The 27,733-nt window shown below is 42.9% G+C and overlaps 1 long non-coding RNA gene across 1 annotated transcript; it reads right to left on the reverse strand.

Annotated features, from left to right (window-relative positions):
• Positions 1 to 2,041: 2,041 nt before the first annotated feature.
• LOC134357519 (uncharacterized) lies at positions 2,042 to 27,113 on the reverse strand. The gene is made up of 3 exons (XR_010020638.1): positions 27,068 to 27,113; positions 3,057 to 3,209; positions 2,042 to 2,218 (listed from the first exon to the last, which is right to left on the reverse strand). It is a non-coding gene; the product is annotated as an uncharacterized LOC134357519 (long non-coding RNA).
• Between the last annotated feature and the right edge of the window lie 620 nt (positions 27,114 to 27,733).

Below are 27,733 nucleotides of genomic sequence, written 5' to 3' on the forward strand. Positions count from 1 at the left end.
AGAAAAAGGAGAGTGAGAGAAAGAATGTGTGCATAAAAATAAGTAACAGATGGGGTACGAGGGGGAGGTGGGGCCTAGCGGAAGTCGATGTTCATGCCATCAGGTTGGAGGCTACCCAGACGGAATATAAGGTGTTGTTCCTCCAACCTGAGTGTGGCTTCATCTTTACAGTAGAGGAGGCCGTGGATGGACATGTCAGAATGGGAATGGGATGTGGAATTAAAATGTGTGGCCGCTGGAAGATCCTGCTTTCTCTGGCGGACAGAGCGTAGATGTTCAGCAAAGCGGTCTCCCAGTCTGCGTCGGGTCTCGCCAATATATAAAAGGCCACATCGGGAGCACCGGACGCAGTATATCACCCCAGTCGACTCACAGGTGAAGTGCTGCCTCACCTGGAAGGACTGTTTGGGGCCCTGAATGGTGGTAAGGGAGGAAGTGTAAGGGCATGTGTAGCACTTGTTCCGCTTACACGGATAAGTGCCAGGAGGGAGATCAGTGGGGAGGGATAGGGGGGACGAATGGACAAGGGAGTTGTGTAGGGAGCGATCCCTGTGGAATGCAGAGAGAGGGGGGCAGGGAAAGACGTGCTTAGTGGTGGGATCCCGTTGGAGGTGGCGGAAGTTACGGAGAATAATATATTGGACCCGGAGGCTGGTGGGGTGGTAGGTGAGGGCCAGGGGAACCCTATTCCTAGTGGGATGGCGGGAGGATGGAGTGAGAGCAGATGTACGTGAAATGGGGGAGGTGCGTTTAAAAGCAGAGTTGATAGTGGAGGAAGGGAAGCCCCTTTCTTTAAAAAAGGAAGACTTCTCCCTCGTCCTAGAATGAAAAGCCTCATCCTGAGAGCAGATGCGGCGGAGACGGAGGAATTGCGAGAAGTGGATGGCGTTTTTGCAAGAGACAGGGTGAGAAGAGGAATAATCCAGATAGCTGTGAGAGTCAGTAGGCTTATAGTAGACATCAGTGGATAAGCTGTCTCCAGAGACAGAGACAGAAAGATCTAGAAAGGGGAGGGAGGTGTCGGAAATGGACCAGGTAAACTTGAGGGCAGGGTGAAAGTTGGAGGCTAAGTTAATAAAGTCAACGAGTTCTGCATGCGTGCAGGAAGCAGCCCCAATGCAGTCGTCGATGTAGCGAAGGAAAAGTGGGGGACAGATACCAGAATAGACACGGAACATAGATTGTTCCACAAACCCAACAAAAAGGCAGGCATAGCTAGGTCACATACGGGTGCCCATAGCTACACCTTTAGTTTGGAGGAAGTGGGAGGAGCCAAAGGAGAAATTATTAAGAGTAAGGACTAATTCCGCTAGACGGAGCAGAGTGGTGGTAGAGGGGAACTGATTAGGTCTGGAATCCAAAAAGAAGCGTAGAGCTTTGAGACCTTCCTGATGGGGGATGGAAGTATATAAGGACTGGACATCCATGGCGAAAATAAAGCGGTGGGGGCCAGGGAACTTAAAATCATCAAAAAGTTAAAGTGAAATAATAATTTCCTGATTGTTATTAATCTAGTCACTGTCAGTATATTATAGAGTCCACCCATACACAAACAGAGCCCTCAGCCCACTACGTCCTGATGAAGGGTCTTGGCCTGAAATGTCGACTCTTTATTCCTTTCCACAAATGCTGCCTGAACTTGGGTTCCTCCAGCATTGTGTGTGTGTGTGTGTGTGTGTGTGTGTGTGTGTGTGTGTGTGTGTGTGTGTATGTGTGTGTGTGTGTGTGTGTGTGTGTGTGTGTATGTGTGCTATTCTGGATTTCCAGCATCTGCAGAATCTCTGATGTTAGTAATCTTTTAAATTTTTCTTTGCTTTGAAACATCTTTAAAAAAATTAATTCATTTATTAAAAAAGAATCATTGATCTTCAGTTGTTCATTCTTTTATTCAATGTTTCCAAACATGAGGGATTTGTGAAGTAGGTCAGGGATAAATACAAGCGGCTAGTCGCAGTTAGCATGCTTTAAGAGTCATCCCACACACAAAAGGCCCTTCAGCCCTCTGTGGAAATACTGACCATCAAGCACCCATTGTCACCGATGCTATTTTTGTTCTTCTGTCATTTCCATCAGCTTCTGCGTTCAACCACTCACGTACCCAGGCAGGGCAACTCAAAGTGAGCTGGAGGGGGGTGCAACATGTTGTAGCTGTGTAGCAGCCACTGTACTAACAGGACACACACAAATTGCTGGAGGAACTCAGCAGGTCAGGCAGCATCTGTGGAAGGGAATAAATAGTCAACGCTTCGGGCTGAGCTCCTTCATCAGAGTCAAATACATACTATTTATTATAAATCACTATGAACTTCACATTGTACACTTAGATGGAAACGGAACGTAAAGATTCTTACTCCTCATGTATATGAAAGATATAAATAATAAAATGCTTTCAATTCAATTCAATTCAAATATGAATTTTTTTTATTATTGGAAACTGATCAAATCAAAGGCGAATTAAATTTATTATCAAAGTATATGTCACCAAGTACTATCTTGGGATTCATTTTTTTCAGGAAAATAAAGAAATACAAAAGAGTTTATGAATAATCATGCATAAACAAAAACTGACAAACAACCAATGTGCAAAACAAGACAAATTATGCAAATATAAAAATAACTATTGTTGAGTGTATGAGTTATGGAGTCCTTGAAAATGAGTCTGTATGTTGTGGAATCAGTTTACCCGTTGAGGTGAGTGAAGTTATCTACGCTAGTTCAGGAGCCTGATAGTTATAGGGTAATAACTGTTCCTGAACATGATGGCGTGGAATCCAAGGCTTCTATACCTCCTATCCAATAGTACCAGTGAGAAAAGAGCAAGGCCTGGATATTAGGGGTCCTTGATAATGGATGCTGATTTCTTGTGAGAGAACTCCTTGTAAAACGTTCCATTATAGAGCAGATAAATTTTCACACATTTCAAAGAGCACAAATGCAAGGAAAATCTTAAAAATCTGGTTAATTCAGTTTAAAAGCGATGCTCCAATTCATAAAGCAGTTATCATAAACTTTTAAATGATTTGAAGTTAAGGGTTAGAACATAAATAAAGAATTACCTGAAGAAATAACACGAAGTTTCTTCAGAAGTGCAGCAGTTTCCGAGGGGGGCATTCTGCAAGGTCAGAGTTCAGTTCTGACTCTGTACGTAAGGAGCTTGTACGTTCTTTCCCGTGAGTGTGTGCGTTTCCTCTGGGTGGTTTGGTTTCCTCCTGCAGTCCAGACATACCAGTTAGTAGGTTAATAGGTCACTGTAAATTGTCCTGTGATTAGGCTGGGGTCAAGATAGGTGGATTGCTGGGTAGTGCAGCTGATTGTGCCAGAAGGTCCTGCTCCCCACTGTATCACCAAATAAGTAAATATATAATTGTAGTAGTTTCCATGCAAAATAAAAAGCACTGTCTATATTTTCATATTCAAACTTGCACTGATTTTGACATCAAAGATATCTTCCATTACCTCCCAAGAATGTTGCCTGTTTAAATGTTATGGTGACACTGAGAATGAGTTCTGCATTTTTGAAATTCTTGTCCTAACAGATGAAGTGTTTTACTGTTATCCTTCAATGACATCCAACAATCTGGCCGACCAGTTCCAATCCACATTGGTGCCCATCTTGAGTAATTGCTGTTTTACTTAGACTCAAAATATGTGGCATAACTAAGAACTGAAATTGCTGGACTGACTGTGCATATTGACTTGGTAAATGCTTTCAGGCCACCTCGAGGAAAGAAAAAATCATGCACATTTCAATCTCCACAGCCGTAAACTAATCTTCCTCAAGCAACATTTTAAATTGTTTTTAACATTCTTTTTTAAAGTTATTAGGATACTAAATGCCTCTCTAGCTACTTGTTGATCAGCAAAACTCATTCAGCTCATACATGATGGTAACACAGTATCTATACATTTTCTCCTTCCTACCCCGTCTTGAAAAAGGGTCTCAACCTGAAATGTTGACTGCTTATTCCTGTTCCTATATACAACCTGACGTGCTGAGTTCCTCCAGCATTTTGGCCTTAGTATTATAAAGGATCCCACCATCTATCCAGCATCCCCTTTGGGTTTCTACCATCCGGCAGGAGACTCCGATGAATAAAGGCAAGAATGGTCAGGATGGGAAATAACTTCTTTCCTCAGTCCATTAGGCTTCTCAACGCCCTGCAACATTGCATTTGAAGGGTCACCAGATAACTTGTACTGTACCCTACTTTGTTTATCTATGCATAATTCATTTGTAGATTTAATACTTACTTTTCTCAGTTATTGTGTGTTATATGTGGATTATACGTACCATTGTGCTTTAAACTTTGTCTCATTTGGTGGTGTACCTGAATATAATCAAACGACAATCAACTTGACTGGATTTCACTTGATTTTAAGTGTGTTGCTTTGGATTTCCAGCACCTGCAGAATTTCTCCTGTTTATTATCTGTGCATATTTCCTTCCCAGGAAGGGGAAAAAAAAACAGTTACAAACTCAAGTACTTGTGTCTGATAATCACATTGGTTTGACTTGACCTTCTGGATCAGTGTGCCTTGCGACACTTCGTCACAAACACTCACTTCCAGCAACTCTACAACTCATTTTCTCAGTATTATTTATTTATTTGTTTATTTATTTTTGGGTGGGTTGTACTTGCACAGTACATCTTCCTTTGTACATTGGTTGTTCGTTTTCTGTGCAGTTTTTCATTGACTATTGTGTTTCTCTGTATCTATTGTGAATGCCCACCAGAAAATGAATCTCAGTTTAGTACTTGGTGACATATACAGTAGCTACTTTGATAATAAGTTTACTTTGAACTTTGAGTTCTTGAAAGCAACATACTGACCATGAAACAATGCATGAAAGAACTGGTTTTAAAGATGGACATACAGTATATTGTATATCAGCCGGATGGCTGGCAAAGCAGGTACAGTAATGTAAAACCTATGAATAATTTCATTTGACATGGAGAGAAAATATATAAATTGTATGATATCTGGCAAAAATAAGTCTTATAATTACAATCATATCGAACAGTTTCAGGAAAATATGAAAGATCCTATGTATCATTAAGCCAGACAGCACATTTTTAAAATCTATTCAATATACATAATTGATTTACTTGTTTATTTATTATTACTTTTTAATTTTATTTTGTTTTTCACTGCTAGATTATGTACTACATTGAACTGCTGCTGCTAAGATAACAAATTTCATGTCACATGCCGGTGATAATAACCTCATTCCCATATGAAACACTTTCAGTATTTGCTTGCAACTTAGTTGAGCAAAGAATAGTTTTGTGATGAAACATAGACAAAAATGTTTTAAAATCTTTTTCAAGTCATTCCTGACTGTTTCCATAAATCTCTAGGATGTGGCCATCACTAGGGAAATGGTGTAAAAAGCAGCTTATGAACAGGAACACACACAAAATGCTGGTGGTACGCTTGAAACGTTGACTGTGCTTCTTCCGATGGATGCAGCCTGGCCTGCTGCATTCCACCAGCATTTTGTGTGTGTTGCTTGAATTTCCAGCGTCTGCAGATTTCCCCGTGTTTGTATTATGAACAGGAAGTGATGTTTGTATAAAACAAACCGCATACAAAACAAACAGTGCCTCTAGAGGCAGGACAATGCCCTTCAAACTGAGGCACCCCATCAACTCCAGGCAATGTCCTCATTAACACTGAGCATCTCCACCATCCAGCCCCCGACTTCCAACCCCTTTCACTCCCATCCCACGCACACTTCCGTGCATAAACAATTCCAAATAAACAGCCCCCCCCAAGCATCCTGCCCATTTCACCCCACCTTGCACAGACAAACATACAACAATGCCTGACACCCCTCTCCCACCCTTAATAAGATAGGCCATTATTAAAAGTACAGTACTGTGCAAAAGTCTTGGGCACATATACACAGCGAGGGTGCCTAAGACTTTTGCACAGTACTGTAGTAATTTTATGTGTTGCACTGTACCACAAAAAAAAGATTTCATAACGTAAGTGAGTGATGATAAACCTGATTCTGATACGGGTCTCTATTGTGGACTGAAAGTGGAAAGGGGACAGGGAGAGAGGAATCATGGATGGGAGAGGGGAGGGAGCAGGAAGCACCAGAGAGACATTCTGTAATGATTAATAAACCAGTTGTTTGGAATCAAATGACCTTGCCTGATGTCTCAGAGCTGAGTGCGTCTGCAGCTACATCAATCCCTCCCCTCCCTTGGCATTCCTTCTCTGCCACCTGTCCCATGGTACTCCACCCTCACATTCCCAACATCCTTCGCTCCGGCCAGACTTACAAGCTCACTCTCTACTCCACGTTGACAGATACGGTACTGTGCAAAAGTCATAGGCACCCTCGATATATATATGTGCTTCAGACTTTTGCACAGAACCGCAGATCCAAAGAAGGGGAAATGGTCTTAGACAAGGTTAATGAAGGAGTGAGCCTGATCACACCATAAGCATGTCATAACTAGGGAGGTGGGGAGGGGGTGATAGTGAGAATGAGCTTCCACTACCTAGTAAACGCTCACAATGGTGTGCGTCTCAAATAGCCTCTGATAACCAAGCCCAGCTTCTGACCTTCAGGTGCAGCAGTTACTGAATCCAAAGGAACAGCAGAGAACAATACATTTTAACACCATTGGTGTCACAGGAGTTGCCAGTTAGAGTTCAACTCAACTTTGGACAGCCTTAGGGACTCCAGCTCCAGAGACTTCCTCAGGGCTTACTCCAGAAGCCTCCCCCATGAGTGGGTACAGTCATAAGACAGCGGAGGTTTGAGATTGGAGTTCAATTTCTCCTAGACAGGCTGGCAACCATGGCTGTTGAGGGTTTTCTGTACAAAAAGACTGGTTTTAAGACACCAGTAGCCTGCTTTTGCTCCTTCTCCTGTCAGCGAAAACACTTCTGCCAGGCTTAGAAAACTAAACCGCACCTGAAGGTCAAGAGCTGGATATAAAATACATAAATATCAGCAAAGTAAACAGCATTATTAAAAGTGGTTTAAAGTGTTTACAGAAAGCTCAACAATACTTAAGTAAGCAAGCATTGGCAGTATGCCCAGCTTGACTTGACCTTCTGAATCAGTGTACCATGAGCCACATTGTCAAATATTCAAAGTTTCAAAGGCTCATGTATTATCAAAGCAAGTACCCATATACAACTCTGAAATTTGTCTTCTCCAGATAGGCACAAAACAAAGAAAGAACATGAAAGTTATTCAGAGAGAAACATCAAACCCACACCCCCACACAAAAACGAATGGCATGCTGATTATCAATTCCCAAACACCAACCCCTTCACTGCACAAAAAATCCTAACAGAGCACAACAGAGCAACACCTACAAACACCCTCCCCTCGCACAACAAAATGAAAAAGGAACTGGAGATAAAAAACACAGAATATGAAAACCATCAGTCTGAAAAAGTCCACAGTCCATAAACACAATAGTCCAGTCCATGATATCATCCTCCAATATCATCAACCTACATCGAAAGAGAGGGACACTCCACAAGGCAGTGGAAAATGTGGCGACCCTTGGGGGCTGCTCAGCATGACCCTTGTTGATTTGAAAGGCAAACGGCACATATCATTGTATGCTTCAATGAACATGTGACAAATAAAGTTAATCTTTTATCTTTCATTATTTTAGTGTGACGACCAGAGGTAAAAGGATACCCAATGCACCTTCTGTAGTTCCGCAGGGAAATACCCGTGAAATGAATGTGGGTGGAGGTGGTTAAGTAACTACAGAGGAATGTTGAAAATCTCATATACAGTCACACACAAAACTGTTGTGGTAATGTTTGGCAGGTGTTTTAACATTAACTGTAGTGAGATATTGAAGCAGAAGATGGACCAAAATGCAGAAATTCCCTTCTACATAGATGATGGGGTTTATTTAATATGCTAATGATTAGAGCCGTAGAGTCATAAAGGACTACAGCACAAAAACAAGCCCTTCAGCCCATCTAGTCCATGCTGAAACCATTTAGAAACATAGAAACATAGAAAATAGGTGCAGGAGTAGGCCATTCGGCCCTTCGAGCCTGCACCGCCATTTATTATGATTATGGCTGATCATCCAACTCAGAACCCCGCCCCAGCCTTCCCTCCATACCCCCTGACCCCTGTAGCCACAAGGGCCATATCTAACTCCCTCTTAAACATAGCCAATGAACTGGCCTCAACAGTTTCCTGTGGCAGAGAATTCCACAGATTCACCACTCTCTGTGTGAAGAAGTTTTTCCTAATCTCGGTCCTAAAAGGCTTCCCCTCTATCCTCAAACTGTGACCCCTCGTTCTGGACTTCCCCAACATCGGGAATAATCTTCCTGCATCTAGCCTGTCCAATCCCTTTAGGATCTTATACGTTTCAATCAGATCCCCCCTCAATCTTCTAAATTCCAATGAGTACAAGCCCAGTTCATCCAGTCTTTCTTCATATGAAAGTCCTGCCATCCCAGGAATCAATCTGGTGAACCTTCTTTGTACTCCCTCTATGGCAAAGATGTCTTTCCTCAGATTAGGGGACCAAAACTGCACACAATACTCCAGGTGTGGTCTCACCAAGGCCTTGTACAACTGCAGTAGTACCTCCCTGCTCCTGTACTCGAATCCTCTCGCTATAAATGCCAGCATACCATTCGCCTTTTTCACAGCCTGCTGTACCTGCATGCCCACTTTCAATGACTGGTGTATAATGACACCCAGGTCTCGTTGCACCTCCCCTTTTCCTAATCGGCCACCATTCAGATAATAATCTGTTTTCCTATTTTTGCCACCAAAGTGGATAACTTCATATTTATCCACATTAAATTGCATCTGCCATGAGTTTGCCCACTCACCCAACCTATCCAAGTCACCCTGCATCCTCTTAGCATCCTCCTCACTGCTCACTGCTTTAAACTTCCTACTCCCATCAACTTGCACCGGGCCCGTAGGCCTCCATATCCCTACTATCCATGTAGTTATCCAAATTTCTCTTAAATGTTGAAATTGCATGCACCACTGGTGCTGGGAGCTCATTGGCACTCTCACAACCCTCTGAGTGAAGACATTTCCCCCCCATGTTCCCCTTAAACCTTTCACCCTTGAACCCTAGAACCATGACCCCTGGTTGTAGTCCCAACCAACCTCAGTGGAAAAAGCTTCCTTACATTTACCGTATCTATACCTCTCATAATTTTGTATACTTCTATCAAGTCTCCTCTCAATCTTCTACATTCTCAGGAACACATTCAATCTTTCCTTTCAACTCAGGTTCTCCAGACCAGGCAATATCCATGTAAATTTTCTCTGTACTTTTTCGACCTTGTTTACATCATTCTCGTAGGTAGGTGACCAAAACTGCACACAATATGTACTCCAGATTAGGCCTCACCAACGTTAGCTACAACTAAGAACTATTCCATGACAAACTATTATTCCGTCTAGTCCCATCAGCCCACACGTGGACCATAGCCCTCCATACACCTCTCAATCATACTCATCAAAACTTCTCTTAAACATTGAAATTGAACCCACATCCACTATTTCTGCTGGCAGCTCATTCCACGCTCACACCACCCTGAGTGACGAAATTCACTCTCAGGTACCCCTTAAATTTTCAACCTTAACCTCTAGGTTTAGTCCCACACAACTTCAGTGGAAAAAGCATGCTTGCACTTACCCTATCTTTTGTATACCTCTCATTAACTCTCCCTTCATTTTTCTATGCTGTTGGGAATAGTCTTAACCTGTTCAACCTTTTCCTACAACTACAGTCCAAAAGTCTTGGCTACAACCTTGTAAATTTTCTCTGCACTCTTTCAATCTTATTGCCATCTTTCCTGCAGATAAGTGACCAGAACTGCATTCAATACTCCAAATTAGCCCTCATTAATGTCTTATACAACCTCAACATAACATCTTAACTCCTGAAAAATCTTCCGGTAAATGTGAAAATGTTTGTCTTAAATGATTTTCTTGTGATTGCAAAACCCTGTTGGACATTGGTAATATAAAATGTTTAGAGAAGCATGGTAGCATAGTGGTTAGCACAATGTTTTCAGTACCAGTGACCCTGGTTCAATTCCCACCACTGTCTGTGACCATGTAGGTTTCCTCTGGGTGTTCTGGTTTCCTTTCACAGTCCAAAGATGTACTGGTTGGGAGGTTAATTGGTCATTATAAATTGTCCTGTGATTAGGCTAGGGTTAAATAGAGGATTGCTGGGTGGTGTGGCTTGAAGGGCCAGAAGGGATATCTCCATAAATAATTTTAAAAAGTACTGCAAGACCAGTGACAGGGGAGTTGCATAACTTTGGTTGCTGCATGGACAAGACTTCATACCAAGGCGTCACTTACAGCCACCCAGGAGAGAAGGTGACAGAGGCAGTGTTGGAAAGAACAGTGGCTGGAATCTGAGTGGGATTAGGGGCTAGAATCTCAGTGGGATTAGGGGCTGGCACCTGTAGGGCAGCTCTCCCATCAGTGCTGCCCGCCAGCATTCCCTCCCTGGAAGACAAGCTGGATTGCCTTCATCCACAACTAACCCAGTGTGAGGTGAGGAACTGCTGCGTGCTTGTTCTTGCAGAAACATGGCTTCAGGCCAATATCCCAGGCACCATTAATCTTCAGGCCATGGCACTCAGGGACTTATTTTGTGACCGTATGCACTATCATAACTGAATGTGCCATGTGTTGTGTTTTGCACAGCTGTTGAATGACAGTTAAACTTAGACTTGTCCTTAATATTCTGACTTATGCTTTGGCCAATGTGCCAGAAGTTCTCTTTTACCTTACTTAGCAACCCTATTTACCTTTGACATTACTTTCATGGCTCTGTATTTCCAGATCTCTCTGTTCTACTGCACTCCTCGGTGTCCTACTGTTCACTGTGTATGTCCTACACAGATTTGTGCTCCCGAAGTGGAACACCTCACACGTAGTCTTATATTTAAAGAGTGTTGTCTCAAAATTGACTGTTGCTTTTTTTTCTGTGCTCTGCTCTGGATTGCTTCAGTCTTCCAAAGTCTGTGAAATAAGCAAGGTTTCATTCAACACCTGCCACCTTCACCCGGTGCTTGCTATTCATGGAATTGGACCCTGCGGCTCTGTGCTAAGATAATAAATAGCACATTAGATTTGCCTAGATGCTGAAATCGTAAGAATGATTTGGAAGCTCAAATATTCTGTGGTCCTGCATGGGGTCAGAAAGGTGAGGTTAACCAGAGATTGTAACCCTTGCATCCACTTTCCAAAGCTCTTCAAATTAAAGACTTGGGTTTGTAGTGGTTAAATCTCGTAGCCTTGGCAGTCAGCTGACATGACTCTTTCACACTCCTGTGACTCAAGACTTTTGCGCATCATTATGTATCAATTTACTTTCAAAAATATTAGTAAAAGAAAAGTAACAAAGTGATACCATGTGTATAACCCGCAGCACTTTAAGCAACCCAGGCGCATGAGCTGAGCATTATTTTCTGTTCAGCTGATTTTAAACAGCCAGCACAAAACAATTCTACACAAGTGAAATGAGAAACTGGTTTATTATTGTCACATGTACTGCAGTGCAGTGAAAAGCTTGACTTGCAGATTGTTCATACTGATATAAAAGGTGCAGAGCGAGTGAACAGCCAGAGACTTCTTCCCAGAGCGGCAATGGCTAATACGAGGGGGCATTGGTTTGAAGGTGATCGGAGCAAAGTATTGGGGGAGGGTGTCCGAGGTAAGATTTTTTACACAGAGAGTAGTAGTTGTGTGGAACACCCTGCCAGGGGTGGTGGTAGAGGCAGGTACATTAGGGGTATTTAAGAGACTCTTTTAGATAGACACATGGATGACAGAAGAATAGAGGGCTATGTGGGAGGGAAGGGTTAGAGCAGGTTAAGAGGTCAGCATTAGATCATGGGCTGAAGGCCTTGTGCTATCCTGTTCTACGTTCTATGATCTGTGTAGATCAATTCATTACACAGGGCACTGAGGCAGTAGAAGGTAAGTCAATAGCAAATGCATATGAAGTACAGTGCAAGTACATAATAAGGTGAAAGGTCGTAACGAGGTAGATTGTGAGGTCAAGAGTCCATCTTGTCTAGGGAATCATTCAAGTCTTATAATAGCAGGTTAGAAATTGTCCTTGAGCCTGGTGGTACGTGCTTTCAGACTTTTGTACCTTCTGCCTGATGGGAGGGATAGGGGGTAGAAGAGAGAAAGTCTGCAGCTGGTGGGGTCTTTGATTGAGCTGGCTGTTTTACTGAGTCAGCAAGAAGCATAGACAGAGTCCATGGTGGGGGGTTGGTTCCTGTGATGTGCTGAGCTGTGCCTACAGCCCTCTGCCATTTCTTGCAGTCACAGGCAAGAGGACGTAAAACTTTTCCCAGTTCAAGCATTTCCTGTGTTATTAAGGTAGGTTTTAGATTAATAGATTAGAACAGGGGTTCCCAAATTAGGGTCAATGGACCTCTTGCTTAATGGCATCGGTGCATGGCATAAAAATATTGTGAACCCCTAGAGTAAAAGAATATTAGTTCAAACCTGATCATAATGGTATGAGAATTGGATCTCATTTAAAAACATGTAAAGATTGAACAAAATCAGAATTTTCCACATTATTAACAATCACAATGACCTTTAAGTCATTGAATTACAAAACCTCAAATGGGTTATTAACATTATCACATAGTCCACCCTCCTCTCCTATCAGATTACTTCTTCTTCAACCCATTATCACTTCCACCTATCATCTTCAAGCTTCTCTCTTCATCTCCCCCTCCCAACCCACCTACCTCCCCCTTCTCCTGGCTTCACCTATCATCTTCAAGCCTGTAGACCTTCCCCTCCCCCCACCTTCTTATTCCGACTTCTACCCCCTTCATTTCCAGTCCTGATGAAGGGTCTTGGCCCAAAACGTTGACTATTTACTCCCTTCCATAGATGCTGCCTGATCTGCCGAGTTCCTCCAGCATTTTGCGTGTGTTTCTCTGGATTTCCAGAATCTGTAGAGTCTTTTGTGTCAAAAGTTTATTAAAATTCTTGAGGCAAGAAAGCCCTATATTGCCCACCCCCCACCGACTGCTCTACCCCAAGTCGTAGCATGCATGAATTTTAGGGGCTCAACTGGCCAAGGAAGTCACTCAGTTATAACAAACTTCAGGGCAACTAGGGATGGGGCAATAGATGTCAGCTTTGTCTCTAACACCTACATTTCAAGCACAAATAATGAAAGTGCTGTCAGGCACGACAATGATTAACGCAAATTCAGAACAAAAGTAAATGAAATTTCGCACTAATGCTAATGCTGGAGAAACGGAAACATTCTTCATGATTAGAGCGACTCCCATGTCTTCTGACAGCAACATTGTACTGATTGAAGCCTGCAGTCTGTAAAAATGTAATTACGACCTGTTGCCAGGGAAAATTAAACTCCTTCATCGCTCGGGGATCAACTCCTCTCTCCAAGGTCACGAAGGAGTTGGGAGGTGTAATGCAATACACCACCCAGACCACAGGGAAATCTAATCCTTAACCCTGTTAGTTACACCCCTCAATCCCCACACCCCAGTTACTGAGGGATTACGCATCCCAGGATGAACGCTTACAAAGACCAGGAGACATGCACATGAACTACTGCATAGAAATCTGCAGTAATGTAGAAATTCCTCTCTGTGCCAATATAGACAACTACATTAGGTGGCCACTTTATTAGGTATCTTCTTTACCTAGTTAAATAGCCACTGACTGTATGTCCGTGGTCTTCTGCTGCTGCAGCCTATCCTTTTCATGGTTCAATGTGTTGTGCATTCAGAGATTCTCTTCTTCACACCTCTGTTGTAACGTGTCGTTATTTGAGTTACTGTCACCTTCCTGTCGGCTTGAACCAGTCTGGCCATTCTCCTCTGACTGGTCTCATTAACAATGCACTATCACCCACAGAACTGCCACTCACTGCATGTTTTTTTGTTTTCGTACCATCGTCTGTAAACTCTAAAGACTGTTGTGAGTGAACATCCCAAGAAATCAACAATTTCTGAGATACTCCAACCATCCTATCTGGCACCAACAGTCATTCCAGAGTCAAGGTAACTTAGATCATATTCCTTCCCCATTCTGATGTTTGGTCCGAACAACAACTGAACCTCTTGACCATGTCTGCAGGCTTTTATGCATTGAGTTGCTGCCATATGATTGGCTGATGAGATATTTGCATTAACAAGCAGGTGCACAAATGTACTCTAAAGCAGCCACTGAGCACAAAAGCATAGGAAGGTTTTCAATCTTTAGAGACATAATAGAACATAGAACAATACTACATAGTACAAGCACTTCAGATCACAATGTCTTCTGGGTCAGTTGTTAGCTCTGTGGTTTTACTATGCAAAGTGTTGGATGCAGCCCAGTCCATCACGGGCAAAGCCCTCCCCACCACTGGGCATATTTACAGGAAGTGCTGTCACAAGAAAGCAGCATCCATCAACAAGGGTCCCAATCATACATGCTCTCATCTCACTTTAGGTCCCACACCACCAGGTTCAGGAAGCTACAAACATCAGTCTCCTGAACTGGTGTGGATAACTTCACTCATCGGAACTGTGAACTGATTTCATAACCTACAGACTCACTTTCAATGACTCTACAACTCATGTTCTCAATATTATTTTTTAAAATTTGCACAATTTGTCTTCTTAAGCACATTGGATGTTTGTCAGTATTTGTTTATGCATATACTTCATGAACTTTATTGTATTTCTTTCCTTTCCTGCGAATGCCTGCAAGGAAATGAACCTTAGTGTGCGGAGGAAATGCGTGGGTTGAAAATCTACTCTGTTAACTCAGTCTATGATAGGTGAACAGATTATAGGTGCCATACAATGGAAGTTTGTTAAGTATTTAATTTCAGCAATACAGATGAATGAAGACCTGCATGGCCTATGGTCGCTACCCTGACCATGATAGAGTACGCCTGTAACAATGGGCATGGGCATGGGATCCCCTTTGTATTCAATATACAGAGACAAACTCTAAATTAGTAATGATTATTAACCAGTTCATCTGTCTCTTGCATATCTGGACTATTCCTCTTCTCACCCTGTCTCTTGCAAAAACGCCATCCCCTTCTTGCAATTCCTCCGTCTCCGCCGCATCTGCTCTCAGGATGAGGCTTTTCATTCTAGGAAGAGGGAGATGTCTTCCTTTTTTAAAGAAAGGGGCTTCCCTTCCTCCACTATCAACTCTGCTCTTAAACGCATCTCCCCCATTTCACGTACATCTGCTCTCACTCCATCCTCCCACCACCCCACTAGGAATAGGGTTCCCCTGGTCCTCACCTACCACCCCACCAGCCTCCGGGTCCAACATATTATTCTCCGTAACTTCCGCCACCTCCAACGGGATCCCACCATTCCGCAGGGATCGCTCCCTACACAACTCCCTTGTCCATTCGTCCCCCCCATCCCTCCCCACTGATCTCCCTCCTGGCACTTATCTGTGTAAGCGGAACAAGTGCTACACATGCCCTTACACTTCCTCCCTTACCACCATTCAGGGCCCCAAACAGTCCTTCCAGGTGAGGCATCACTTCACCTGTGAGTCGACTGGGGTGATATACTGCGTCCGGTGCTCCCGATGTGGCCTTTTATATATTGGTGAGACCCGACGCAGACTGGGAGACCGCTTTGCTGAACATCTACGCTCTGTCAGCCAGAGAAAGCAGGATCTCCCAGTGGCCACACATTTTAATTCCACATCCCATTCCCATTCTGACATGTCTATCCACGGCCTCCTCTACTGTAAAGATGAAGCCACACTCAGGTTGGAGGAACAACACCTTATATTCCGTCTGGGTAGCCTCCAACCTGATGGCATGAACATCGACTTCTCTAACTTCCGCTAAGGCCCCACCTCCCCCTCGTACCCCATCTGTTACTCATTTTTATGCACACATTCTTTCTCTCACTCTCCTTTTTCTCCCTCTGTCCCTCTGAATATACCTCTTGCCCATCCTCTGGGTCACACCCCCCCCTCCTTGTCTTTCTTCCCGGACCTCCTGTCCCATGATCCTCTCGTATCCCCTTTTGCCTATCACCTGTCCAGCTCTTGGCTCTATCCCTCCCCCTCCTGTCTTCTCCTATCATTTTGGATCTCCCCCTCCCCCTCCAGCTTTCAAATCCCTTACTAGCTCTTCCTTCAGTTAGTCCTGACGAAGGGTTTCGGCCTGAAACGTCGACTGTACCTCTTCCTATAGATGCTGCTTGGCCTGTTGCGTTCACCAGCAACTTTGATGTGTGTTGCTTGAATTTCCAGCATCTGCAGAATTCCTGTTGTTTTTATTAACCAGTTCATAACCACTTTCAAACGGAATTAAAGAAGAACATTTTGGGCCAAAGGGCCTGTACTATATTCTAAAATATAACAAAAAAAATTTAAGTGAAGGCAGTTATACATCAAGAAGGAGAAGAAATTTGCATTTATATAGGGACTTTTGCAACTTCAGAAAGCAATATATTGCTTTGCAACTTGTGAAAAACTTTTGAGATTGAATAACTGTTACAGTGAAAGAAAACAATGAGGTCAAAATCCATCCAAAATGGCAATACATTAAATATTGGGTCTGTGTTAGCTTTGCTTGAGAAATAAATATTGTTTAAATCATTGAAGAGTTTTCTTTTTTCTCCTTTAAGCTTTCGAGATGGTTCTCTAATCTTCATCAGTGAAGATAGGCTCTGTTTTAATGGGTATCAATGGTTATCTCAGTCTGTACAAAATTACTCACTAACTGCAGAGTCTAGGCAACAGGTTCTAGACTTCTAATTCTGTGCTCTGTAACAAGAAACCTGCAACACCCTGGAGGTAAATTGCCTGTATACTCTTTCGCACATACCACTGGTAAAGTACCATCTCACTTATAGCAGTTATTATTTCAAAGTTCAAAGTAAATTTATTATCAAAGTGCATATATGTCACCATATACAACCCTGAGATTCATTTTCTTTCATTTATACAGCACAGAATAGGCCTTTCCAGCCCTTAGAAGCACTTCGTCCGACAACCCCCAATTTAACCCTAACTGAATCACAGAACAATTTACAATGATCAATTAATCTACCAACAGGTATGTCTTTGGACTGTGGAAGGAAACTGGAGCACCCGGAGGAAACCCAACTGGTCACGGGGAGAACATACAAACCCCTTACAGACAGTGGCGGGAATTGATTCCAGCTGCTGGGATTGTAATGTGTTGTGCGAACCACTATACTACCATAGCCATAATAGACTCAATAAAAATACACACAAACTTGGGCATTCAACCAGCATGCAAAAGCCAACAAACTGTGCAAATACAAAAAGAAAGAAAGAATAATAATAAGTTAATAAGCAATAACTATCAAGAATATGAGATGAAGAGTCCTTGAAACTGAATTTATAGGTTGTGGGAACATTTCAATGATGGGGCAAGTGAAGTTATTCCATTTGGTTCAAGAGAGGTAATAACTGTTGGTGGTGTGAGTCCTGAGGCTCCTGTATCTTCTTCCTGATGGTAATAGTGAGAAGAGGGCATGTCCTGAATTGTGGGGGTCCCTCACGATGCTTTCCTGTGACAACGTTCCATGTAGCTCTGCTCAATAGCAGGAAGACTTTACCCATGATAGACTGGGCCATATCCACTACTCTTTGAAGGATTTTCTGTTCAAGGGCATTGGCATTTCCATACAGGGCTGACAGGCAGTCAGTCAACATACTCACCACTGCACATCTATAGAAGTTTGTCAAAGTTTTAGATGTTATGCTGAATCTTCACAAACTCCTGTACACTGTGTTCATTGAGATCTTTTTTTAATTGAAAAAAATAGCACACGAGTCAGCTGGACTAGGTTGAGTGTATTTTAGGAAAGGGACTCTTTCAGTGCAGTAGCTAAGCTACTTTCATTACTTAATGCCCTGGTTCATATTTTCACTGTCATGCTGTACGTATTTCATTGTGGAAGTTCTGTAAGAGCAGCTGGTTTTCATCTTGCTCTGCTTTCAGCTTGATTGGGTTATTGTTGAAGATAAGAGATGAGGAGGAATGTGTGCCATCCAATTAGGATGGTCGAATTAAGAGGAGGTTTCTCTGGTGAGGGACACTAAGGTTGGGCTTGGGATTTTTTTGTTCGGCAGAAGATGAAGAGAGAAGATGCTTGGGAGAACCGGTCATAGCTTACAATCCGGTGGGAGACCCCTTTGTTCGAGATGGAATGCGTGCGACATTCAGAAGGTGATGTGGGCGTTCACGCTTACCGACGGCCCAATGATTGAGTGACGGAGAAGTTCAAGATGACGTCCAACTTGTGCATATTTGACTGTTTAATTAGAATGGGCCCTTTCCTTTTTGTTATTCTTTACTAACCCTTTAGTTAAGTTAAGATTCATATATATAATTCCATTAATTGTATGCGTTGTACTGTCGGTTATTTCATGGCATTAATTTGTAACAGGGTAACAGATGACACCTCATCCACACAAACCAGGGTTTGGGGTGGGATGAGCCATCTCAATCTCATGAGTTTGGCAGGTCTTGAGAGTGTCTTCCCTAGACTTAGGCAGCAAGGACAGATACAGTGGGACATGAGCATCCCCAGAGATGAGAGGAATATCTTTAGCTAGACGGTAGTGAGTTTGTGGAATTCTTTGTCACTGTTGACTAGTTAGGGTGTGAAAGGTTACAGGGAGAAGGCAGGAGAATGGGGTTGAGAGGGAAAATGAATCAGCCATGGTCGAATGGCAGAGCAGACTCATTGGGCTGAATAGCCTATCTTGCTCCTATGTCTTATGGTCTTATATAATGATAAAACATAATGGGGAGGCAAGTAGCATAGCAGTTAACACAATCTCTTTGTAGCACAAGTTATCTGAAAATCAGGTTTCAATTCTCACCACTGTTCTTGAGGAGTTCTCCCTGTGAATGTGTGGGTTTCCTCCGCATGTTCCATTTTCCTCCCACTTTCCAAAGGCGTACTTTTACAGTGCGTAAGCTGTGGGTATGCTCTGCTGGTGCTGGAAGTGTGGTGATACTTGCAAGTTGCCCCAGCACAATCCTTGCACTGTGTTGGTCGTTAATGCGAGCGATGCATTTCACTGTACGTTTCGATGCGACAAATAAAGCTAATTTTAATAAGCATGTTACGGCAAAGTAGATATGCAGATTAGCCTTCAAAGGGACATTAGTGCAATTGATAAGAGTTTAGAATGGATTAGCACAAAAGATTTTGGAAGTTAAGGACTAAAAATTGAGTGATACTTTATTGATCCCAAAGGAAATGGCAGTGTCACAGTAACATTACAAGTGAATAGATATACAAATATACAAATATTAGAAGAGAAATAAGAAAGAATAAAAAATAAGTTACCTCAAACAGTCTAACAGAAAGGGATCATCACTTCCCCATCCATAGGTTGACTCATTATAGAGCCTAATGGCTGAGGGTAAGAATGACCTTATATATCGCTCTTTAGAGCAGCACAGTTGTCTTAGTCTATTACTAAAAGTGCTCCTCTCTTCAGCCAAGGTGGCATGGAAAGGGTGAGAAACCTTGTCCATAATTGCCAGGAATTTATATAAGGTCCTTTGTTCTACCACAGCCTCCAGTGTATTCAGTTTGACTCCTGTAACAGAGCCAGCCTTTCTAATGAGTTTATTGAGCCTGTTGGCATCTCGTGTTGATGCCATTGCCCCAGCAGACCATCGCATAGAGGATTGTACTGGTGATAACAGACTGGTAGAACATGCAAAGGAGAGGCCTGCATACTCCAAAGGACCTCAGTCTCCTCAGGAAGTAGAGGTGACTCTGACCCTTCTTGTTCACAGTCTCTGTGTTGGTGGTCCACTCGAGTCTGTCATCGAGGTGCACGCCTGGTACTTGAGGGTCCTCACCACATCCACATCCACACCATCAATAGTAACAGGGAGCAGTGCAGGCTTAGACTTCCTAAAGTCCATCACCATCTCCTTTGTCTTACTGATGTTGATCTGCAGATGATTCAGCTTGCACCATTTGACAACATCCTCCACCAGGGCCCTGTATTCATCCTCCCATCCTCCATTTATACTTCCAACTGCTGCTGAGTCATCAGAGGATTTCTGTGGATGACATGGCTCAGTGTTACATCTAAAGTCCGAGGTATACAGTGTAAACAGGAAGGGAAGCAATTCAGTCCCCTGTGGGGCCACAGTGCTGCTTTAGTAAACCTTTCTTTAGAGTTGTCTCAGGTAATTGAAACCATCTGGCTGCCATCTCTTTCTGTACTGCAATGCTGACTCAGCCACAGGAAATACTGTTACAAACAGATATCATGAGAAGAAAAAGTTGATATCCAAAAGAAATTTAACTTCCAAAATCAAAGATTTAGAAATTAGCTTTATTCTGTCACGTGTACATGGAAACATCAAAGCATACAGTGAAGTACGTCATTAGCTTGAGGATGTTCTGGACAGCTCACAAGTGTGGCATGCTTCCGGCACCAACATAGCATGCCCACAACTCACAAACCCTGACCCATACATCTTCGGAATGAGGGAGGAAACCAGAGCACCTGAAGGAAACCCTCGCGGTCACAGGGAGCATGTGCTTACAGACAGCGGTGAGAACTGAATCTTTATCTTACAGCTGACCGCTGCACTGCAATGCAGCTTACTCAGTTAATTACTGAGAGATCACTTACTCAAGTGGTGGAAGAATTTGGCCACTTTGTTTTCCAGGGGTGATCACCTTTAGCTAACCTCTACCGGACCGGAAGTCCCTATGAGGGACTCTGAGAATGGCTACCATCCACCAGAGACATTTATCAGGAACGCTGCCTACGCAGGGCCCTTAGTATTACTAAGGATCTCGCTCATCCATCCTCTTTGACTTTCTACCATCAGGCAGGAGACTCCGATGCATAAAAACAAGAACAGTCAGAATGGGAAACAGCTTCTTTGAGATCAGGACATTAGGAACTGAACTCACGGTCACATCACATTCGAAGTATCACTGTTTAATCTGTTCTCTACCCTACAATATTTAATTTATGCACTTTACTTTGTTTACTTATGCATAATTCATTTGTAGATTTCATTCTTACTTTCCTAAGTTATTGTGTGTTATATGTGTGTATTGTGTACTACTGTGCTTTACACCCTAGTCCGCAGAAATGTTGTCTCATTTCCTGACGAAGGCTCTCGGCCCGAAACGTCGACTGTACCTCTTCCTAGAGATGCTGCCTGGCCTGCTGCATTCACCAGCAACTTTGATGTGTGTTCCTTGAATTTCCAGCATCTGCAGATTGCCTCGTGTTTGTGTTGTCTCATTTGATGGTAGACATGTAGATAGTTAAATGACAATAAACCTGTCTTGACCTGACTTGACTTGACCTACTCTCAACTATCAACTTAATGTTGTATCTCAAAGGCAAAAGTCAAATTTATTGCCATCTGCACAAATACATGTACGTACAGGTGCAAAGGAAATCTTATTTGCAGCAGCATCACAGGCACAGAGCATCAGATCCACAATATTCACAAGAAAAACATAAATTAAACATGAATTATATGCAAATTTTACAAGGGAAAAAAAAACAGAACTAGAACAGAGGAATAGCAAAGTCCATTTTAATGCCAAGTGTTCAGAGTGATCATAGTGTTGCTAAGCTGTAGTGATTATGGTTATGCCAGTTGGTCAAAGAACTGAAGGGCTGAAGGGAAGTAGCTGATGCTGTGGGACGTCAGGCTTTTGGAACACCTGCTGGGCAGATCCCGATCTAACCTCGTTCAGAGATCGGAAGTGGAGAGGGTCGGTAACTTTAAAGTCCTCAGCATTATTATATCAGAGGATCAGTCGTGGGACCAATCCAATACGTAAGTGCCACCACAAAGAAGACATGACTTTCTTAGAACTTTGAATAGATTCTGTATGCCATCTAAAACATTGGCAAGCCTCTGAAGATACACAGTGGAGAGTATCTTGACTGTTGGCAGCGCGTCGTGGTATGGAAACACCAATGACCCGAAACGGATAAGTCTATAGAAAGAGGTGGATACAGTCCAGTCTATAACAGGCAAAACCTTTTGCATCATTGAGCACATTTACAAGGCAAGCTGCCTCAAGAAAGCAGTATCCATCATTAAGAACCGCCACCAACCAGGCCATGCTCTCTTTTTGTGATTACCATCAGGAGGAGGTACAGGAGCCTTAGGTCCCACACCAACACAAAATAATCTGCAGATGCTGGGGTCAAAGCAACACGCACAACACGCTGGAGGAACTCAGCAGGTCTGACGAAGGGTTCCGGCCCAAAACGTTGACTGATCTTTTCCACGGATGCCGCCCGACCTGCTGAGTTCCTCTAGCATGTTGTGAACGTTGCTTAGGTCCCACACCACAAAGTTCAGGGACAGGTATTACCATATAACCTTCAGGCTCCTGAACCATTGTGGATAATTTCACTCACCTCAATGCTGAACTGCCTACACAAGTTACAGACTTGATTTCAAGGTCTCTATAACTCAGTATTATTTATTTACTTCTTAATATTTGCACAACTTGTCTTCTTCTGCCTATTGGTTGTTTGTCAGCCTTTGTTATTTATAGTTTTTCATAAATTATTTCTTTAGTTTCCTGCAAGGAAAAGAATCTCAGGGTTGTATACGGAGATGTATACATACGTACTTTCATAATAAATTTACTTTGAACTTTGATGCAAGAAGATGGCATGGTTCAGATAGTACGGTTTATGTAGTAATGGAAGATTATGTTTCTGTCAGCTGCTGAAAATCACTAAAAATTCAATATGCATTTGATTTTATAACCTTTTTACTGATACTGTGCTGTTTGTTCTGATAACAGCTTAGAAGATTAATACAGCAGGATATAGATCATTTGCAGGTATGGGCAGAGAAATGCCAGATGGAATTTAAACTGGCCAAAAGTGAAGTGTTGCACCTTGGTAAAGAGAAAGTACACTCTTAACGGCAAGACCTTTAACAGTGTTGATGAGCAGAGGGATTTTCGCGTCCAAGTTCACAGCTCCCCGAAAGTGGCTGCACAGTTTGATAGGGTGGTTGAGAATGCATATGGCATGCTTGCCTTTATTACTGGAGGCATTGAATTCAAAAGTCAGGAAGTAATGTTATAAAACTTGAATCAGGCTGCATCTGGAGTATTGCATACAGTTCTGGTCACCCCATTATAGGAAGGATGTTGAGGCTTTGGAGAGGGACGTTGCCTGGATTGGAGGGCACGTGCTATCATGAGGGGTTGGACAAACTGGGGTTATTTTTTCTGGAGTCATGGAGGCTGAGGGGAGATCTGATAGGAGTTTATAAGATTATGAGAGGCATAGATAGAGCAGACAGGGAGTATCTTTTACGAAGGTTTGATATATCTGATACCAGAGGGCATGCATTTAAGGTGAAGGAGGGCAAATTCAAAGGAGATGTGAGAATAAGTTTTTACGCAGAGCGTGATGAGTACCTACCTGGAATGCACTACCTGGAGTGGTGGTAGAGGCAGAGACATTAGAGACTTTTAAGAGATGTTTAGATTTGTACGTGAATGTGAGGAAAATGGAAAGATAACCGGAAGAGTTTAGAATAGTTAACTATTTGATTACTTATTTAATTGTTTCAGCACAGCATTGGGTTCCTGTGCTGTACTCTTCTATGATTTGTTGAGAGCTCAATGTTCCATCTCACTAAATATGGTTTCCATTTCAGCTTTGTTTAAAATGTCATTTCTTGATCCATTAAACTTCTGAAAGCCAGATATAGATTAATAACAATGGGCTTCTATAAATTTAACGAGCTCAACATTGGAAATGAGGATGACTGTAGTAAGTGTTTATTTGCAGAAAAGTTTCAATATTTAAAACTTACACATTTATTAGGAAAATCCCATTTGGATAAATCTGTTCCCAAAGCCGACTGCTTTAAATTGGGAACATGTGACATTACGTCCTTATCACAAACATTGACGAAATATGTCTGTGTTAAATCTGAGACAGTGATAAATTAGAATAAAAGATTTTTTTTTAATATTTCCATCAGTCTCATATTTTTGCTGCCTAGGTGGCTTATGACCTGCAAACTGTCTGCAATTACAGTCTTGGATAAGGTCAGTAATAGGACACTACAACCAATCCCATCGGGGCTATTGTGGCGCACACACATACATTTAAGCACAGTCAGAGTCTAACAAAGCCCCAGCAAAAATAACAAAAAGCAAGACTGCAATAGCTGCTTAAGAGGTTAGTCTGAACTTTGAGTAAATTAGCTCAATGCTTAACCCTTGGAGGGGGTGTTGTCATGTAACCGTACTGTGTCATTGAGAATGACAAGTTTTCATTTGTGCTGAAGAAAGTCCCATTGTAAACCTGGCTCTGAGCACTTCTCAACAGTGCAGAGTACAATATTAATAAAAGCCATTAATCTTCTCCTCTGACTGTGGGTGACTGCTGATCTGTGATCAGCAGCTGGACCTTGTGAATCGCAGCAAAAGTGAGTGCAGTTGCTGTTACTGGGGAGAATGTTCTTGGGGAAATAGAAAAGATCTAAAGGTAGAGAAGTCATCTGGACCAGATGGACTACACCACAGGGTTCTGAAGCAGGTAGCCGAAGAGATTGCGAAGGCATTAGTAATGATAGAGTCATAGAGAAGTACAGGACAGAAACAGGCCCTTCAGCCCATCAAGTCAATGCTGAACCCATTTATACTACTCCCATCGACCTGTGCCGAGACCATAGCCCTCCATACCCCTACTATCCATGTATCTATCCAAACTTCTCTTAGACATTGAAATCAAACTCGCATGCATCACTCGTGCTGGCAGTTCATTCCAGACTCTCCTGATTCTAATGATCTTTCAAGAATTACTAGATTCTGGAATGTTTCTGGAGGACTGGAAAATTGCAATGGTCACTCCACTCTTCAAGAAGGGAGAGAGGCAGTAGAAAGAAAATTATAGGCCAATTAGTTTGACCTCAGTGTTTGTGGGAGTCAATTGTTAAGGAAATGGTTTCACAGTACTTGGAGGCACATGACAAAATAGGCCAAAGTCAGCATTGTTTCCTTAAAGGAAAATCATGTCTGAAAAATTGGTTTAGTATCTTTAAGGACATAAAAATCAGGATAGACAAAGGAGGATTGATGGATGCTGTCTACTTGGATTTTCAGAAGGCCTTTGCCAAGGTAAGAGCCCATGGTATTACAGGAAAGTTATTAGCATGGATAGAATACTAATTGGCAGGAGACAAATAGTGGGAATAAAGGGAGCCTTTTCTGATTGGCTGCCAGTGACTAGTGGTGTTCTGCAGGAGTCAGTGTTGGGACCACTTCTTTTTACATTGCATGTCAGTGATTTGGATGGCGGAAATGATGGCTTTGTGGCCAAGTTTGCGGACAATACAAAGGTAGGTGGAGGGGCATGAAGTAATGAAGAAGTAGGGAGTCTGCAGAAGGACTTAGACAGATTAGGAGAAGGACAAAGAGGTGACAGGTGGAATACAGTGTCAGGAAGTGTATGGTCATGCACTTTGATAGAAGGAATAAAAGCATAGACTACTTTCTAAACGGGGTAAAAATTTAAAAATCCAAGGTGCAAAGGGACTTCTGAGGCCTTGTGCAGGATTCCCTAAAGGTTAACTTGCAGGTTGAATGGGTGTTGAGGAAGGTAAATGCAATGTTAGCATTCATTTCGAAAGGACTAGAATATAAAAGCAAGGACGTAATGCTGAGGTTTTATAAGGCACTGGTGAGGTCTCACTTGCAGTATTGTGAGCAGTTTTGGGTCCCTTGTTTGAGAAAGGATGTGCCGACATTGGAGAGGGTTCAGAGGGCATTCACGAGAATGATTCCAGGAATGAAAGGGATATCATATGAGGAGCAATTGATGGCTCTGGGCCTTTACCCGCAGGAATTTAGAAGAATGGGGGGATCTCATTGATAGCTATTGAATGTCAAAAGGCCTCATCAGAGTGGACGTAGAGGGAATGCTTTCCACGGTGGGGAGTCTAGAACCAGAGGGCACAGCTCAGAATTGAGAGACATCATTTTCGAACGGAGATGAAGAGGAATTTCCTTGGCCAGAGTGTGGGGAATCAGTTGCCCGAGGCAGCTGTGGAGGCCAGTTCATCGGGTGTATTTAAGGTGAAGGTTGATAGGTTCTTGATTAGTCAGGGTGTGAAGCGTTATGGGGAGAAGGCAGGAGAATGGGGTTGAGAGGGAAACAGATCAGACAGGATAAGATGGCAGAGCAGACTCGACAGACCGAATGGGCGAATTCTGCTCCGAAGTCTTATGGTCTTATGGTCAAATATCACCTGTATTAGATTGTAGACTCAGCACTGTGACACTATCATGAAGCTGTCCCCTGCTTCTCTCAGCTAGTACAGGGGAATAGAACTTACAACATAGAACATAGAACATAAACAGTACAAGCCCTTCGGCCCACGATGTTGTGCTAACCTTCTAACCTACTCCAAGATCAATCTAACCCTTCCCTCCCACATAACCCTCTGTTTTTCTTTCATCCGTGTGCCTCTCTAACAGTCCCTAAAGAATCCGCCTCTACCATCATCCTTGGCAATGCATTTCACACACCCACCACTCTGTATGTGAAAAAAACCTATCTCTGACATCCCTTTCTATTTTCCTCCAAACAGGCAGGATCTCCCGGTAGCCACCCACTTCAACTCTGCTTCCCACTCCCATTCGGATATGTCCATACATGGCCTCCTCTACTGCCATGATGAGGCTAAACTCAGATTGGAGGAGCAACACCTCATATACCGTCTAGGTAGTCTCCAGCCCCTTGGTATGAACATAGAATTTTCCAACTTCCGGTAATTCCCTCCCCCTCCCTTCCCCTATCCCTATGTCACTCTGCCCCCTCCCCCAGCTGCCTATCACCTCCCTCATGGTTCCGCCTCCTTCTACTACCCATTGTGTTTTCCCCTATTCCTTCTTCACCTTTCCTGCTTAACCCCTCCCTGCTTTGCCTCCCCCACCCCTTTATCTTTCCCCTTACTAGTTTTTCACCTGGAACCTACCAGCCTTCTCCTTCCCACCCTCCCCTCACCTTCTTTATAGGGCCTCTTCCCCATCTCTCTTCAGTCCTGATGAAGGGTTCCGGCCCGAAACGTTGACTGATCATTTTCACGGATGTTGCCCGACCTGCTGAGTTCCTCCAGCGTGTTGTGAGTGTCACCTTAAAATTATGACTCCTCATAATAGCTATTTCCCCCTGGGTAAAAGGCACTGGCTATCCAATCTATAAAACACTGGATCAGAATTAGGCCATTCTGTCCAACGAGTCTGCTCCACCATTCAATTATGGTTACTATCCCATTCTTCTGCCTTATCCCTGTAGTTTTTGACAATTTTATGCCCAAGAACTTGTCAACCTTTGCTTTAAATACTCCCAATGACTTGGCCTCCACACACCGTTCCCTCTAATTTCTTTTACAGCTGCGTGAAACCAACCATTGCTCTAAAAACACAGCTTAAAATCTGAAAGGCTCTTTAACAAAACATTATATAAAAGAAAATTCCATCTGTGTGCCAAAAAAGGCTATGTGTTCGGGAGCATTTCAGTTAATGTGCTCCGTACATCCGCGCAGCTTAGAGGGAACAGTGCCTCCACAGCCATATTAGGCAATGAATTTGACAGATTCACCACCTTCTGTTTAAAGAAATTCCTCCTCACCTCTGGTCCTTGAATTCTGAGGCTGTTCCCTCTGATCCT

Source organism: Mobula hypostoma, chromosome 16, assembly GCF_963921235.1.
Source record: "Mobula hypostoma chromosome 16, sMobHyp1.1, whole genome shotgun sequence".
NCBI classification, from domain to species: domain Eukaryota; kingdom Metazoa; phylum Chordata; class Chondrichthyes; order Myliobatiformes; family Myliobatidae; genus Mobula; species Mobula hypostoma.